This window comes from Euleptes europaea, chromosome 5 (assembly GCF_029931775.1).
Source record: "Euleptes europaea isolate rEulEur1 chromosome 5, rEulEur1.hap1, whole genome shotgun sequence".
NCBI classification, from domain to species: domain Eukaryota; kingdom Metazoa; phylum Chordata; class Lepidosauria; order Squamata; family Sphaerodactylidae; genus Euleptes; species Euleptes europaea.
Genome location: NC_079316.1, coordinates 53,868,717 through 53,884,003, shown reverse-complemented (window position 1 = coordinate 53,884,003; position 15,287 = coordinate 53,868,717).

Below are 15,287 nucleotides of genomic sequence, written 5' to 3'. Positions count from 1 at the left end.
AACACAGCTAGTAGGAAAACCAGCAAGGACAGAGGGGAGAATGCCCCTTTCTTCTTGCTGTGTCAGTTTTCTGTAGGCATGAACCTCTTTTAATGCAAGGGAACTTTCAGTCCTGGAATCTACCACCTGCATTCTCAAGTGGTGCAGTCCATTCCAGCTAATTTCACTTAATTTCATCACAGGTCAAAGTCTTCAGCACCTGGGATGGGAAGAACTTCTTACACCACACCCTCCCCAGAATGCTTATATTGCCATTCTCCTGAAGTTCTAATTTTATTTGTCGGTTTGTTTGTTTTTCTCTTTCTGTGCAAAATATTGTTTTTCAAGACTGAACTTTTTAATTGCATAAAGAACGCGAGAAAAGGGAATAGGAAAACAATTCAAGCCGCATGTCCAGTCCCGGCCATTATGACTGAGTATTCACGTGGGTATACAATGGGCATACAAACAAGCCTTCCAGTTTGCTGGGAGTATGACGTTAATTTCCAAGGCACTTTCTCTGGAACGATCTCACAGAGTTCAATGCAGAGCTTTAGAGGGACATCTCTTGGGTTTGCCAAGAAATCTAATCAGACGGACAGATATTCATAAAAGATAAAATCAGCATGGAAAGCATCAAGTCCGAGTCCAAGGCATACCTAGAATGCGTACATAAACCCCACGCCAACGAGATTTACGATTGAGGTTAGGAAAGGAGGGGAACCCTCATTTAATTGTTTATTATAATATTTGCCGATGAACTGTGTATTCATTCTTTTTGGATCCATGTCTAGCTGCTTTGCATGTTTGCTTTGTTAATGTTAATGCCAATAAAGGTTCTATTTTCTGTTCTGATTGAGGTTAGGATTGGGCTTTAAGGACCTTCCCCCCATACACACACCTGTAAAAGACATCCAACTATTGTTCACATCAATGCTGACTCCGCCTGATTTTCAAGAGGCGATCGACATTCTGAGCCAAATCCCCTTCCAGCAAACTTTCAGGAGCCTTAACTATTGCCAGAAATAAGAGGAGTAAATCGCTCACGGCATTAATATCGAAGGGGCTGGAGACACCCAGGTCTTTAGGGTTCTGGCCCTCACCCAAACTGCCTTCCAGCCTATTTTCCGCCATTGACTTCAGTGGGGCTTTCTCTGGTGACACGCAAGTAATCCTCTGTAAATCGACTGTGGATAAGACTGATAATCACGGGTCATCTTTGTCTGAATAACTGAAGAGCAGATCTATTTTTAGCCCGACCTCTTATAGAGGACAAACGCTTTCCTTTGCACTCCAGCTTAGGAAAAATGGGGGAGGGGTATGAACCCACCCCAGAGTTTTCCCAGGTATTTTTCTTCAAGTGGTGAGGACGGGCTATTTTGCATTTTATTTCAAGATGAAAACACTTGGAGGGGAAGGACAGGCTGTGTTCATTTGAAAGGGAAGGAAAGATTTGACCTTGATTGCCCTCTTCCCCCAATCATCGGCCATTCCTTGTGAAACCGGGTGGGGGAGGGCCGTGAGCGTTATATGTTGTAACTAGTCCGGTTGTATTAATGGAGGGACGTTCCGTCTTGGCTGCCAGCTTTTGTCCAGGGAAGTGCCACCTGACACAGAAATATAATTAAAGTCGGAGGCATAAATCGTTCCCGTGTTGATCACCAAAGTGACTGCGTACAAGTGACACCTCTTTTCCCAGCATAGCTGATCCCTGCCTGTCTCCCAGTTAGTTATGTCTGCCCAGCTGACCCACCCAGACATGTTCGGAGTCCTCCTGGCAGGACAGCAGAGAGAAACAGCCACGACAGCCCCAGGGCCAACCACAAACCCCCTACAAACGCTGGAGCCCCCAAGAGGAATCTGGAGGGAGGGGGTGGAGAAGAGGAAAGGAGGGACCCTCCTTAGAAATGCAGGTTCCCTTCCATGTGTTTCTGTCGCCGAGGGCAGCTTAAGACAAAAGCGCTGAGCTAACTGGCAGGGGACTGGCAGAGAGCACATGCATGCCTGGCAGGAAGGGGGCCGCTAAGCAGGGTCGGCCCTGGCAAGTATTAGCATGGGAGACCTCCAAGGAACATCAGGGTCGAGACGCAGAGGCGGGCAATGACAAACCACCTCTGAATGTCTCCTGCCTTGAAAACCCTAAGGGGTGGCCATAAGTCAGTTGTGACTTGAAGGCAAAAAGGAGAGGGGGGGGCAAGCGAGAGAGTTGGATCACCTGTTTTATTGGGTTGAGAAAGTGGACGGATAGAGCTTCTCCTGGTGCGCTTCTGTACTAGGCGGGCGATTGGTCAGATCTAGCAGGGTTCTTTTTATATTCTTATGTTATGCTCTAAAGCCGGAGGAAAATGATTCGATAAGGGGTTCCTGTCCAAAGCTTACTTTTCAATGTCAAAAGGAGGCAAGGAAGAGGGGAGTGCATCTGTTCATGGGCAGAGTATTTTCCACTTTCCACTCCATACCAAAAAAGAGTTCAGGCTTCCAGGCCAGCAAGCATTCCCTCCTGGCACTCTTCATTTTATAAATCTGTCGTAATTTATATTACAGATGACTTCTCTTCATCTGCTTCCCGGTCGTTCATCTTTATTCTCTCCCCCCTCCCCAATCATAGGGATGGAAGTATCACCTTGTATTCCGTCCTGTCCTATCCCGTTCTGTCCGAGATGAAGGCCCGGCACAACCTCCCGATAGCCAGAGACCTTCTTGCGTTGCTGCTCAGACGCTTCAGAAGCCGCCATGCGATTAAGGACGCTGAAGCCTGGCAGAATGAAGCCCAGGCCAGTTAGACCTATGAAGCCTACCAGGCCAAGGTATCATGACTGACGCTGGCGCACCTGGGCGTTTGCCCCACTCACCTATTGGGTGGGCCCTATTGGGAAGCTCCCAGCTTGGCGCTGAACTGTATGAAACGTTGTAAAAACGTCTCTTCGGCCGTGTCAGGATTCTTTCCACTAAAGGAATCGTTTCAAAGTAGCCTAAATCACCACTTTTAACATCTAGGAAACTATTTAAAAAGAAGAAGCAAACGCTACATCGCTCACAGTAGGCAATAGTGTGTCTTACAAAAACACAGACAAGAGGAGGTGAAAGGCTGTGCCTCCTATGAGTATTGTTCCGCTTTTCAAAATTTGGACACCTGTCTATTGATCTCTGGAATGAAAGGGGATATTCATTTACAACTAATAATTTGTAGAAATAACATTATCCTGTATTATTAAAGGAAATACAACTCATGACTAAATTCTCTTCCCTAGACCCCGTTAAAACGAGTGGGAACGACATAAAAAGCGATTCCTCCTGCATCTCAGCGGGGCTCGCGCGGAAGAACCCTCCGATATGAAATCTGTATCTTTACCGAGGATTAAAACCCAACGAGAACTGGATATGAGAGTTACAAAGGCGCTAGTTGAGTTGACATCATCTCCCTCTCCCTCAGAACATTCTATTTGCTGCAGAATCAGGGGGGAAGTTTACATCAGGACCTTTCTTACATCAGGACCTTTCCAAATGGCCAGCAGAATCGATTCTAATTAAGCCAAATGCACACTTTCGGAAAAGTAGACCCCAGCCACATCCGCGGTTCCATTCTCATGGCTACAGTGTTTTATATTGATAGAAACCTAGCGGTTGCTATATCAATATAACAGCAAGCCAACAGAACGGCAAAAGTCCCTAAAAACCACCCGTTTCAATGGAAGCCACCCGTTTCAATGGATGCTCACAGCTCCTTCTCCTTCAACTCTATTTGTAATAAGCCCAGTTATCCCCCTCCCTAACGGCATCTACTCCTAGTAATGTGGAAAAAAGGTGGAAGAAGCCGTTCCGAACACCAACACTTTTTTAAAGACAGGAACAGAATACAAAAAGCAGAATCGTCTCACCACCCATTCTTCGTTTGTAAGTGTCACTTACATTTGCAAACTACAATACTTTTACATATCCTCAGATATTTTGCAGATGGCTGAAAACAAATAACGCTTTAGACCAGGAGCTCCATCCCAGAAAAAAAGGCGAGTTATCTTAATTCTATTGTAACCCAGGGGAAGTAAGTTCTAATAAGGTTTAAAAGTTCAGTGATTTTCAGCGGAACACCCGATTTTCTCTCGATCGTGTCCAAGGAGTTACGTTAATTTAGTTGGTGCAGTGGTGTGTATTTTTTTTAAGTTCTGCATAATAGTTGGGAGGGGGGAAATAGTTTCACTGGGAAGGGGCTTTCCAAGCAGGCATAATTCCTTCGAATCGATTCTTACAAAACCTTATCTTGGCTCCTCCCCTACGAATTAGGGGGGGGGGAGGCAAATCCACCAGGCCAGGAGCAAAATCTCTCTCGAAGTTCTCAATCCAGAACTCTGAGAGTTTCAAGCCAAGGAAAGGGCAAATTTCATAATCCAAGAAACTTTTATACAGACTTTAGGAGAGTTTCTCAAATCAAAGCGCCTGTCCATCGGGAGAGTCGTTCTGCCCTCCCAGCGTAATCACTTTCAGAGATGGGTTTGTTTTCAGCTCCTTATATCTTTGACAGAAAGCTCCCCTGAAATCGTTGGATCGTCTTTCCAAATTTTAAATAGGGACGGTAAATCTCTTTGCAACCCGCTGCTTCACAACCCTGCAGTGTGTGTGTGTGTGTGGGGGGGGGGGATAGAACATGGCCGGCTGCCAGTTGACCGATGGCCAGTTGCTTGAAATAAACGAGCATCATTGGTCAGTTACTTGAAATAAATAGGCTTTACTGGTGCCACTGGACTTTTGTTTTGTTTTACTATCTCACAACTAACAGTTCCTTCTGTAGACTTTCCAGCACTTGCTGGTCGCTGGAATTCTTACTACAGAAAATACTAGCTGAAGAGGACCGTGATCTGGCGCTTTCTAAGGCAGACGCTTTCTAAGCCATCGCATAGTGAAGACCTTTTGACAGTCAAGGCATAACTAATCCGTGTCAACAGATCCAGGGTGTACATTCTGGCTTGGCATACTTCAAACGTAGCAGTGGGCCGCGGGCCCCCTGATTCCAAATTCCACTTATTCCAACGCAGTAGTTGGGAAGCTACTCAAGGAAAATTCATTTGTATATCTACTTCCGTTGTTTCTCCAGTGAGTAAGGGGGGGGGGAATAACTTTTTTTCAAAATGCAGGTGAGAGACACCACATATTGTTTTTCCTTCCCTAGGCAAAGCGCCAAATCAACTCCCAAAGGAATCGAAAGCAAGATGCCCTTTTCCTTAATAATGCCGGCTCTTTCTTTTCCTCTTCAATAGGACAGCTACTGTTCCCCCTTTGGCCGGCATTCGAGATCCCGGTGAAAGAAAAACGAACAGCCATTGATTTGACTTTTAAGAAACCCTACTAGGGGAAAGGATGGAGCAAATAACCTCAACGTTCAAATCCCTGAACCCAAATTCATCACTTGTGGAAGTTCGCTTGCGCGCAAAACCATACAGACTGAAAGCCGTCGGAATCCGCATTCGCAGCATTTCTCTTTAACGAAATTCGATTCCACCTCGATGGCGAACGACTACTTTTGAGAAAGCTGCTTGCTGTAAGTGCTTGGATTCCGGGCCTACCAAAGAGAAGCCTGGACAGGAGACGTCATCTGCATCTTGTTGCCAAGACGGAGCAAATGTCTGTCCTTTTAAACAAAATCTATCGCTAATCTGCATTTTTTTCGGGCTATTCTGATCTCCCTGATCTCAACCAAGTATCCACAAGTGGGAGCGCCCCTTTGTGTTCTCTTGCCAAAAGAAGCACGGAGCATGGCGGTCGGCATCCAGAAACTAGGGGTGGATTCACGTCCTCGGTTCTCAAAGCTGCTTTTGTTCTCCCGAAGTTGTCCCCCCCCCCAAAAAAAAAAAAAAAACCCATGCTGGAAATCGGTCACCTGCGGAAACGGCACTGGGAAGTGCTGCTGCCAAGAACGACTCCTTATGACGACTCTTTAGGAGTTCTGGACGACTCCTGATGAGTTACTTGGTTCCGTCTCCGCCTTTAATTTAATTTCGCTTTTCAGCATGCAGTGGAAAGATCTTTTCCTTCTTGCGTCCTTATTTCTCCTGCTTTTGCTTCAAGGTTGCCTGTTCAAATTTCGGGACGGAAACTCTGCAGGCATTTCCCGTGTTTGATAAGCCTTCTTCTCCTCTCCTGCTCACGTAAAATAACAATATTTTCATATTTATATTCGATTCCGATCTTCAGCATGTGACTGTGCAGTCTGCTGATTTGGTGACTGGAAGGCAAATCCCACAGAACTCGGAAGAATTTACTCCCAAGTAAAGTGCAACGCCTTTTGAAGGCGCTCAACGCCACATTTTTACAATCTTGCGAAGTTACCCCTGGTCTCTTGTAGCTCACACAAGAACACACAAAGCATCCGTTAGGGTTTGCGCTCCCGTAGACCTGTTTCGGATTGGGAATGGAAAGCAGGGAGACCAAAATCCTTAATAACCCAATGTTAGGTGAACTTCTGTTGCGAAAATGTGTGTTAAATTTTAACTGTATTGGCATACTCAACCTCTGTTTTCATTTATATAACCCAAAGCCTCTTCGTCTCCCCGGCATCAGAAGACATTTCTCTTTAAGCGAACACATTTTACTCGGGCTCACACTTTCAAACGAAGTTACAGCTCAGAGTCAGCTCCTCGGGGCTCCTGACCAAAGTTTGCTGTGAATCCGGAAGAGCTTTTCCTGTTACTGTAGGGAAGAAAGGGCTGAAGTCACGGTCAGTAGGGAAGCCCTTCTGCCTAGCGCCGGACTTCTACGCCTAAATTGATTAATGGGCGCCCTCGATCCGTTAATGACCGCGCAAAGACAGAACTCCTCACCGGTAGCCCTTGTGAAACTGACCAGGGCATTGCTGGAAACATTGACCCACAATTAAAAAAAAAGAAGAAGCTCTTCGCTATAAATTCTGTGCGCACCGTTTAGTCGAATTGCTATTATTATTTCTGTTATTGTATTACAAAAGGATCAATGAACTTGATGCTTTACAGAATTTCCAAATCATTAAGGACAGGATCCCGGCCTCAAGGAACTTACTACTTAAACTAACTTCATCTTTATCAAATATTCCCAAACAGATCTGATTCCCGGTGATGGATTTAGCAAGGCACCGATTCAAACTCCAGTCCAGCGTGGTGTGGTGGTTAAGAGTGGTGGTTTGGAGCAGTGGACTCTGATCTGGAGAACCGGGTTTGATTCCCCACTCCTCCACATGAGCAGCGGAGGCTAATCTGGTGAACTGGGTTGGTTTCCCCACTCCTACACAAGAAGCCAGAGGCATGTTACAGCTCTTTGGAGCTCTCTCAGCCCCACCTACCTCACAGGGTGTCTGTTGTGGGGATGGGAAGGGAAGTTGATTGTAAGCCGGTTTGAGTCTCCCTTAAGTGGTAGAGAAAGTCAAAAACCAACTCTTCTTCTTCTTCTTTGACATTCCTACATTACCATAATTAGAAATTTACTAGTTTGGGGGATTATAGAACTTTACTAGTTTGGGGGATTATTTGATACTTGTTATTGTTGAAAGGAGTGGGCACCAATCAGTGAAAGTTAAACCCGTGTAACACCCACTGATTTCAGTGGGAGAGAATTAAGCACATGCATTGAAATAAATGGGATTTAAGGGCTCTTAACTTCAACTGACCTGACCTGGATGGCCCAGGCTAGCCTGATCTCACCAGATCTCAGAAGCTAAGCAGAGTCAGCCCTGGTTAGTATTTGTATGGGAGACCACCAAAGAATACCAGGGTTGCTGTGCAGAGGAAGGCACTGGCAAACCACCTCTGTTAGTCTCTTGCCATGAAAACCCCAAAAAGGGGTCGCCATAAGTCAGCTGTGACTTGACGGAACTTAACACACACACACAACTTCAACTGAGTCAAGCTTAACAGCTCAAGAAATCTCAGACTGGTTTTCAAAGAAAAGGTTGCTTTTTAAAGACATTCTCTATTATTCTCCATTGAAAAGAGATGTTGCTAAATTGTGGAAACCTCCTATCAGAAACAGCCTCCTTTTACTCCCATAACCCTTTATTACATTTACAAAACCAACCAGGGTGGGTTTATTCAGAAAGTTTGAAGCTGACTGTAAACACAAGATGTAGTTGGGCCCTTGAATTTGCTGGTTTTACAGTCTGCCCTCTGGATTTGTGCAGGATACCCTTCCAATAGATTTTTGCCCAGACTCCTTTCTTTGGTGCGTTGGTTACTTTCTGGCACATGATGCGAATAACTTTTCCAAAACTACAATTAGAGCAAAGGGTACAACAGCAGCTGGAAAGCCTTATTCCCATGAGCTCCTTTTCTGCTGGCGACTGGATGGTGCCAAACCTCTGTTGCTAACTCTTTCCCAGCACTGGAAGTCAGGGCCTCTTCTGCAGAAGGTACACACACACACACACACACAGAGAGAGAGAGAGAGAGAGATTTCAGTGGGTTATCATGCTGATTCCAAGCTGGATAACTTTCTTGATCTCCTCAGATTAGAGACTGCTTGTTGACTGCATCCAATACCTTTTTGACATCAAGGTCCCGCCACCCAACTAGCAAAAACTAGGAAGGGGGTCAAAAAGATCTTCTCTCTTTTGTAACTCTTGGCAGCCAGAATTCTAGATATTTCCTCCTGCCACTGTTGCCAGTAGGTTTTATTGCTTAGTTTACACCAGATACTAAACCAAATAAAGTTTAATAGGGGGTGGTCAAAAGGCAAAGATAGGGGACTAGTGCCCTCCCCAAACTATTTCCCTCGCAGGTTTATTCTGTGCCTCTCTATCTTCTAATTGAAGGAAAATGCATTCTTTTCCAAGGGAAGCATCCATGTCACTTGTGTGGGGCGTAGGATCGGGTCCTCTTTGCTGATACAGAGAAGCTTCGAAGTGGGCAGGGGAGGGGAAGGCCTTCAGCATGATGATTCTAATATAGATCCCAATGCAAAATGAGCATTTCATTCCCAAGACCTTTAATATCTGCTTCCTTCAGCGCCTGTGAGCGCCTGTGAATAATTTATTCCGAGTGCCAACTGCAACTAGCATTTCTTGAAGAAATTAAGGAGTTTGGGGTATGGAATGCTCTGATTTTTATTCATCTTCTTTTGGTTTAGGGGGCAGGAAGATGTGTTTGAAATCAATGGAAACTTAATAAACAGAGGAGGGGGGAAATCAAAGAAATAATCCAGCCAAACCTTCTTATTATAAAACAACCGCTGTTAATAATTCAGGACGACCAAATAAACAAATCATTGAATTATATTGCAATATGAGAATTGATGCATTTCAGAGGCAATCTGGACAGACAAGGCAATAATATTTTATTTCACCTTCCAATAAATTATCCCAGCAAAACTTCTCTCTCCCAGCAGCTGTGGGTATTACTCACTTTTCAAGCAAGGGCATTTCCCCTCCTTCACCACCTTAATTTTCTTTTTGCAGTTCTAACAACTCTAGTGATGAAATCAATTAAAAAGTAATATTTCCCCCCTCTTGCTGAAATAAAAGCGAGACGCTGGAAATAGAATTAACTGTCAACATTTGCTCCGAATTTAATCATAACTTCGTGAGTGCTGAGGCCGAACAACTTTTCCAGCTCCCCTTCTTGGGTTCCCGACTAGTTTATCTTCACTCCCGTCCCGTATCCTCCCTGCAAGCAGCAATTGTTGTTCACCAGATATTACTACTTAACCCCCCCCCATTCTCTGAACAAGCTCACCAACAAAGTAATAACCAGAAACTCACACCACATCTCTTACTTATGAAGTACTTGAAACAGAATTGCTGCTTTTTCTCCAATTTGATTGTCTGCCTTTCTACATTTACACCCAACCCCAGTTTCTTTAAGAGCATGTTATTCTCAAGGATGTACCTAAAATTTGGAAAGTCCTTTCCGAGCCCATACCTGGCTGGGTGAATTATGCAACTCGTTTTCCTGGGGAAATAATCCTAAAGGGGCATCTGCAGGTCATTAAAAGACCTATGACGGTTTATTAGCATATGAATGGAGAAAATAAATGAAGACAAAACAAGTGAGGGCTCACACTTTTTCCCTGTGGGAGTTCCCCCTCAGAAGTGAGAAAGTAAAGCAAGTGGCCCAGTTCAGAGAAAATAGCCAGTGCTGTTTCTCACCTCTTTCCTTTTTATAAGGAGTGTGCTGAAGTACCGGTAAACAGAAACCAACCTGCATTCCTCGGTTGGCAGTCCCATGTTACTCTTCAAATCCACTGCACGTTTAGCATGTGACTGTCATGACAGGAACCCCGTGGGATAATTTAGATTTCTTGCAGTCCAGCTCTAACTATGAAGGTTACCGCACTTTGTATTCCCAGCGACATATTAAGAGTATGAAAATGTTATAAAAAACATCGCTTTAAAAGGGTTTTTGGATACCACGGCTTATAAATGGTTGGAAGACGTCTTCACAGCTAAAGGGGCCAAACAAAGTGCGAACAGTATTTTTTATAATGTTTTCAAACTCTTAATACATCGGTGGGAATACATAGAAAGTGCGAACAGTATTTTTTATAACATTTTCAAACTCTTAATACATCGGTGGGAATACAAGTGTGGTAACCTATTTACTCAGAAGTAAATATATGTAGGATACATACCCTGGTCTGTCTCAAAAGGATTACATCACAGTGGTTTCTGAGTAAGGTTGCCAACTGACCTGAAGAAAAATGTCCTGTTCTTGAAAAGAGACAATACATGGAATGGACAGTTGAAGTTTTTAATGACATGGATCTAAATAACATCACCTGGTAAATAACATGCCATTTAGCCTCTATCAAAGGGACAGGGCTTTTTCCCCACTCCAGGTCAACTGGCAACCCTATATCTGAGCCTTCCCCTTTTAAAGTGGATGCTATTTATATAGTTGCACTCTTGCAGGCTTCATGAAAAACATGAAAAGCAAAAAAAAGAGCCTTTATGTAAAAACAGAAACCAAACCAAACCTGTGATCCAAAAGGTAACCTGATCCTATGTATGTTGACATGGAAGTAAATGCCATGTTAGTCAAGGGATAACATTTCAAACAAAGTGTGCCTTGTAAAGCTGAACTCCTATGTACTCTTGCTTGGGAGTAATTTCCATGAATTCAGTTGTGTTCAATTGATTTTACTCATGGATAAGGATTGCAGAGCTAATCAAGTACATTTATGTCCTATGTACTGAACAGGCCGTGTTCACATTCCTTCTTTTAGAACAACTTGCTCAGCTGCAAGCTTAACAATATGAAAAGGCACCACACATGTGTGCCAGAATAAATACATGAATAAGCAGTACAACTAATGAGATTTTTGTTCATGTGGCTCACCCCTCCCCCTAACTGCATGGAGAAAACAAAGTCATTTGGCTTTATGGGGGGGAAGCCGGGTCACATTCTGAGAGCAGAAATTCAGAGCCAGTTTCCCCCTTTAAAAACCTTACTGGAAAATTTACCTCTTTTCTCTCCTTTGATAAAGTGACTCCCTTCAAGAAAAGAGCAAGAGTCCAGTAGCACCTTAAAGACTAACAAAAATATTTTCTGGCAGGGTATGAGCTTTCGTGAGCCACAGCTCACTTCTTCAGATACAGCTAGACTCTTGCTCTTTTCTACTACTGCAGACAGACTAACACGGCTACCCACTGTGAATTCCCTTCAAGAAAAATACAGCTGTTGCTAATCTCCTCTGGAAGCCCTGAGCACATTGTTATTTACTTTAGACACAGACAATGTTGACAGGGATTTGGAGTTAAGAAGGGCAGTCAGACCAAGAATGCATGAAAATGGGTCTCCTCATCACAGCTGGAGCCATTGTAGGAGAGCTTGAAGAGCCCAGGTTTGGGGGTTCTCCACAGGCTGGTGATGAATAAAAACTATTATTATGACTCCATACATTAATATGTTAACAGCACATTCCTGAGTTCTAAAGGCGAAAGCCCTTAGGAGGCCAGGAAGGTGCTGCGACAGCGTCTGGGCACCCGGCGCCGGAATCCAGGCAACTTACACCAGCGTTAGTGGCCCGAATGCTGGCAGGAAGGCCCAGACGCCGGTCACGGGGCGCTGCCATAGCAGCAGCACCCTGGGACGCCGACGGGGCCTTCCACCGGCATCCCAATGCTATCAAAGCCCACACAGGTGTCCAGGGAGGCGTTCCCAGGGAGTTCCAGTGTTGGGCTGGGGGAGGAGCCGCCTTTAGGTAGCCTCCAAAGCCCTTTCGGGCCAGGAACGCTCCTTTTTTATTTTGGTGAGATACACCACCTTTTTAGGTGGCATATCTCTCATGCAACCCCATGAAGGGTTGCACGGATTTCTAGCACTGCAAGGAGGTTTCGGAGGGGTCGAAACCTCCTTTGGAGGCAGTGCAGTCACGCTGCCTCGCATGACCAGTGCAGGCTTTCCTCTCAGGACAGCAAAAAATATATGGTTTTGACTTGAAAGCAAAAAAAAAAAGGTGTATCACCGTGCAGTCACAGCCAAATTATAGTAACCCCATGGGGTTTTCAAGGCAAAAGACATTCAGAGGTGGTTTGCCATTGCCTGCCTCCACGACACTACCCTAGTATTCCTTGGAGGTCTGCATTCCAAATATCAGCCTGGGCCAACCCTGCTTAGCTTCTGAGATCTGATGAAATCAGGCTAGCCTGGAGCAATTCGGGTCAGGGCATGGACTACATACCTCCCCATTTTATCCTCATAAAAGTCTTGTGAGGCAGGTGAAGCTGAGAGAGTGTGACTTGCTCAAGGCCAACCAATGAGCTTCACAGATGAAGCATCTGCCATAATGGAAAGAAGAGCCAGGATCCCAGCAGTACTTCCAAAGTCCAGCTACAGATAATATAAAATGAGCTTCTTCTCATGCTAGGAAGATAACTTCATGTTTTTGCTTCCTGCTATTCATGGAAGTAGTCCTAGGACACAGGGATAATGAAGGCATTTGTCACCTACTCATAAAAAGAATATTCTATGTAAGAGAACATTAACCTTTCTTCTAAAAAGTTGCTGTCATGCCACAATCCTGGGGGTAATAAATGAATAGAATAGTAGGTCTGGCAAAGGCCCTTCTAAAGGTCACATAGTCCACTGAGGCAGCCTTCTTCACAGCTAAACAGTGTTGCCAGCATTTTTAGTTCATTCCATGAAGGTCAACAGGACTGGCTAGCTGTCAGATTCTAGGACTCCGTTGCCTCTCAGGAATCATCAACTTTACTCCAGACGTTAGCAGAGAGTTAAAGTAGAATTTATTTGAAAGGAAGGGTACAGTAATCTATGAAACACAACGTTACAATGGCGCCAAATCATTTGGAGGGTATTCTTATAGAGTACACACGCTAGCATGTTTACAAGTAACATCTTTGAAATGCAAAACATCAGAGGTTCCCCAATACCAAGAGAGAGAATTCACACCTTAAGATCAGAGCAGGATTACAATCAGGAAGTCACTTTGAAGTGGAGATCTCTCGAGCCTTTTGGCTGTTGCCTCTTCCTTCCCACGGGAAGGAGAGATGAAACGAAAGTCACCTCGCTATCCCGGGTCCGATTGCATGCCCTCGCTGACACTCCGCCTCCCCAAAGGCCCCCCCTCCAGATTTCCTGGTTTGTCCGGGTAATGGCGATGGAAATCCGCTACAAGGGTTGGAGCCTGTACGTGAACAGCGGACACCCACTCATCGTGACTGGAATTTAAATGTTTCCAACGCACAAGATATTCCAGTCGGCCCCTGCGCCTCCGAGAATCGAGCACCCTGGAGATTTCAAAGTGCCGTTCGCCCTGTACCATGATGGGAGTTGCCGCTTCGGGTTCGGGGTGCCATTCTGGTGCTTGTAGAAAGGGTTTTAGTAGACTCACGTGAAACACCGGGTGCACCCCTTGTAAGGATTTGGGTAGCTCCAGCTCTACCGTAACCTCATTGATAACTCTGGAGATAGAAAATGGGCCCACAAACCGTTGGCTCAATTTTTTACACGGGCGTAAAGACCTGAGGTTCTTAGTGGAAAGATACACCTTTTCTCCGACCCTCAATTCCCACTGAGGTGTTCTGTGTTTGTCTGCTTGTAGTTTGTACCTATCTTTAGCCTGTTCCAGGTTTTTTACAAGCCAGGGCCAAGTGTTCCTCACTGTGTGAGCCCATTTAGACACCTCGGGGGGATCGCCTTCTGGCGGGGTGGGTACAGCCCCTAATGGTCCAAAATCCATTCCATAAACTGCTTTGAATGGGCTCACCCCGGTTGCAGAGTGCACCGAGTTATTGTAGGCATATTCTGCCAGTGGCAGCAGATCAACCCAATTGTCTTGGTGATAATTAACAAAACAACGCAAATAACATTCCATCACCGCATTAACCCTTTCGGTCTGCCCATCCGTCTGGGGGTGATAGGCAGATGACAAACCCAACTGCACACCTACAATTCCTAAAAACGCTTTCCAGAACTTGGACACAAACACGGAGCCCCTGTCACTCAGGACCTTCCGTGGAAATCCGTGCAATTTGAATATGCAGTGCACAAACAAGCGAGCCAGTTTATGTGCAGATGGCATCCCTTCACACGGCACGAGATGAACTTGCTTAGAGAAAAGATCCGTGATAACCCACAGGACAGTCTTCCCCTGACTGGATGGGAGGTCTGTTATGAAATCCATCCCAATCACTCGCCAGGGTGCCTCGGGAGTTTCTAGGGGCTTTAATAATCCCGGGGGTTTTCCCATCAAACGTTTACTAGTTGCGCACACAGGGCAGGATTTGATAAACACTTCGATGTCTTGGCGCATCCCAGGCCACCAAAACTGTCTTCTTATTAGATGTAAGGATTTAGCAAACCCAAAATGTCCCCCTATTGTTGAACTGTGGCTCCGTTCCAATATCTCCCGCCTCAGTTCCCTGGGCACGTAATGTTTGTTCTTACAGATACCGTTTTTGTCCGTCATCTGGGACGGGATAGATTCTTCCTCCCGCTCTCGCTGAAGGGCCTCCCCCCACCTCGTCCTGACTATCTCTGGGAGGCTTTCTGGAACTGCCCAGAGGCGGGGAATGGCAGCATCCAACCCCGGCAAGGGGGTGGGTACCGGCCCTTCAGCCTGGTCCCTTCGCTCTATTTGGGAGTTTCCCCCCCCTCCCCAGCGGTAGTGGTTGAGAGTTCTCCGGGGACTGCTGGGGATGAGAAGGTGGGAGCGACCACTTCACGAGGGGAACTCGAACTCGAGTCCTGTGCCGCCGCGCGGCTTTGCGCTCTGGTCAGAACTCCTGCACTATTCCCCTCTGCAGTCAAACCCAGGTGTTCCCGTGTGAAAAGAGAACCCACCGGCCGCTCAACCTGACACTCATATTGCGGCATGCGAGACAGTCCGTCTGC